At 39.6% G+C, this 2,910-nt stretch overlaps 1 pseudogene across 1 annotated transcript; it reads right to left on the minus strand.

The window, feature by feature from the left end:
• Window positions 1-486: 486 nt before the first annotated feature.
• On the minus strand, window positions 487-2,266 carry LOC309555420 (piggyBac transposable element-derived protein 4-like; annotated as a pseudogene). The gene has a single exon. The product of its transcript is annotated as a piggyBac transposable element-derived protein 4-like (transcript).
• Window positions 2,267-2,910: the final 644 nt, after the last annotated feature.

Consider the following 2,910-nt stretch of genomic DNA (forward strand, 5'->3'; position numbering starts at 1 on the left):
TACCTTGTTAGGCTTCTTTATCCTTGAAAAGATTGGTTTTAATATTTTTGGTGTGACCCCTTAGACCTTTCTTTTGATAGCACACCTCTCATGTTCAAATTTAAAAAATGGTAAAATAAACCTCAATAGAATATTATAAGTAAATAAAAGGTTGTTATGTCACCAGAATGTTGCTGATGAGTATTTGAACACATCTCTTAATTTTTTTTTTTTTATATTTTTATTTTAATAACATCAACTATAATAACATTGATGGTGTTAGGGTAAATTTTGACCCATATATATTTACTTCAAGAAAATAGCCAAAGGTCTTTTTTTTTTTAACATAAAACATTCATTAACAATGAAAAGCAAGTAATAATACAAAATGTAGACTTCCAAGGTCAAACAAACAACACACAATCAAGCAAGGCAAACCAATAGAAATCAAGTACTAGTTTCAAAGCATCTTTGTGCAAGAACTTGCATGTGTTTGTGTGGGTGTTTTTAGATGCATGCGTGGCAAAAGCTGACACTTTTAGCATGTTCTTTGCAGATATATTTTTTACAGTGGAAGCACAATGTATGTGTCTTTCTGTCCTTATTGCTGGGGCAGACCTGACACCACTTTCTTTTAGAATTAGATGGCATCACTGGAGTTGTGAATGTTGCTGTGCTGGTTGATGTTGAGGCAAGGCTAGATGATGAGGATGCTGGCACTGATTCTCTTTGTGTTGTTGATGGTGTGGATGGAGTGCTTGATGAACTCTGCATCTGTCTGATCACGACTGCAGCGATTGGATCTCGAGACACCCGTTTCCTTTGCTCAATGTGTGCCTTGACAATGGAACTTCCTAGCTCCTCGAGAAATATTCTCCGCTTGTTATTTTTTTTTGTGTTCCAACCTGGGTGGATGTGGGTCCATAACACAAATGCATTGTATGCAGACACATCTAGGATGTTAGAAAACACAGCCATTGGCCATCTCCTGGTCATTCGCTGACAAGTATAAGTAGCAGTCAGCTTGTCCAGGTTGTCCACTCCTCCTTTGTTTTTATTGTAATCCAGGAGAATGGTGGGCTTTTTGTCACTTCTTGATGACACAGCTGCATCTTTGTAAAAGTGGAGATAAGTATCAGATTTTTATTTTTTTTGGACAATATGAAACAGTGGTTGTGTCTGTAAAAGCAAATTTTGAAGAAAGTGGAGCTCTGTCCTTCACCTGCAAAATTTTAGTGTGCAGCTCAGGTTTATTTTTTTTTTATTGTGCCTACCATGGTGAGTTCTTGTCCAAGGTCATAGCTGGTAAAAAAATTGTCACACGTGATATTGTGACCCCGCAGTCCAGTAGTCAAATCAAGGACTACACGTTGTCCTTGTTTTTTCTCAGGGATGCCACTTTGGGGTTTGCCGGTGTAAATCTGTAGGTTCCATGCATAGCTTGTTTTTGCATCACAGGCTGCCCAGATTTTTATGCCGTATTTGCATGGCATACTGGGCATATACTGCCGGAAGGGGCAATTTCCACCGAAAGGGATCAAACGTTCATCTACTGTTACCTGAGGCCCAGGGTTATACATTAGTGGAAGGAGCTGAACCCATTTCTCCCAGACATCCCTTATGGGAGCAAGCTTGTCAGATTTTGCTCTAGAATCTCTGTTGTCAAATCTGAAAACTCTTGTTATCATTCGAAAGGTGTGAAGTGACATTGTTGCTGGGAAGCATATCTGCCTCTTGACTTGTCCCAAAGACTATCAGTGGCTTCATTATAGGATCTGTACACTCCAGAAAGAAAAAGAACACCAATATAAGCATCTAGGCATTCCTCATTTATGTCATTCCAAATGTTGCCATGGAATTTTTTTCCTTGAAGGTTTGTCATTGCAATGATCACTTTTTTTAGTGACAATGGCATGAACAGTTCAAAACATGTTTTGATGTCACTTACTCTCGTCACAGCAAACCTTGTGATCCCAGTGGTCATTTTGATTACATCTGCAGCAGCTGCCCTGTCATGTAAGTCAGGAGGTTCTGAACTCCAACAGATATTACCCCTTTTGGATTTGAATGTTTCAGCAGGAACAGCAGCAGGCTCAGCACTGGTGGCCTCCTCATCAGACTCATCAGATGTGTCTGTGTATTCTGGTTGATACTCTGCTTCATCTTCTGCCTCAGAAATCTGCTCATCCATATCGCTATGCTGCTCTGTGTCCTCTGCCTCATTTTCATCCAAGATATAATCCAGTATGTGGCTTCCTGTAAATCTTCTCACTCTTGCATGCTGCATATTGGAGATGATTACTCTGCAAGTCAGCAACTCTGAAATGTATTGGTCCTATGTTTCTTTACTTTATTTAGAGAAGCAGACAAGCAGGCAAAGAGATAGGCCCCTCCCTAACTACAGCTCACAGGGTTGAGAGGTGATTGGCTGTCAGTGTTACTAAGCAGAGAGAGTGTTTATGATTTCAGTTTTGGCACTTATTAGTGTCCTATAATCCTATATTATAACTGGGTCAGAATAAACACCATAAACGTCTTAATTTTCACCACAGTATTTTATAATTTAGTGAAAAGGATTCTTTTTCTATTACATTGTTTAAATAGAGGTTCCTGACAAAGTAAAAAAATCTTATGCACTAAACAAATTTTTGTGATACTTATAGACATTCAAAACCTGAAAACGGGTCAGTTTTGACCCTAACACAAGAGGAGGGATATGCATGGGGCAAATTACAGGATATGTTTACCCACAGGTGTTTTGTGCATTCTCATGCAGGCAGTCCTATTGATGTCATTCGGAATGCAGTGGTTGAACAGACATAGCTGCTGATCCCAAGCTGACATCCATGTGGGTGTAGGGTCACCTAAACTCACACTCTAATTTGGGGTCATGTACCTACACCCACATGAATTTCAGATTGGGAGCAGCAG

Source organism: Pelophylax lessonae, assembly GCF_965119305.1.
Source record: "Pelophylax lessonae genome assembly, chromosome: 5".
Taxonomy (NCBI): Eukaryota; Metazoa; Chordata; class Amphibia; order Anura; family Ranidae; genus Pelophylax; species Pelophylax lessonae.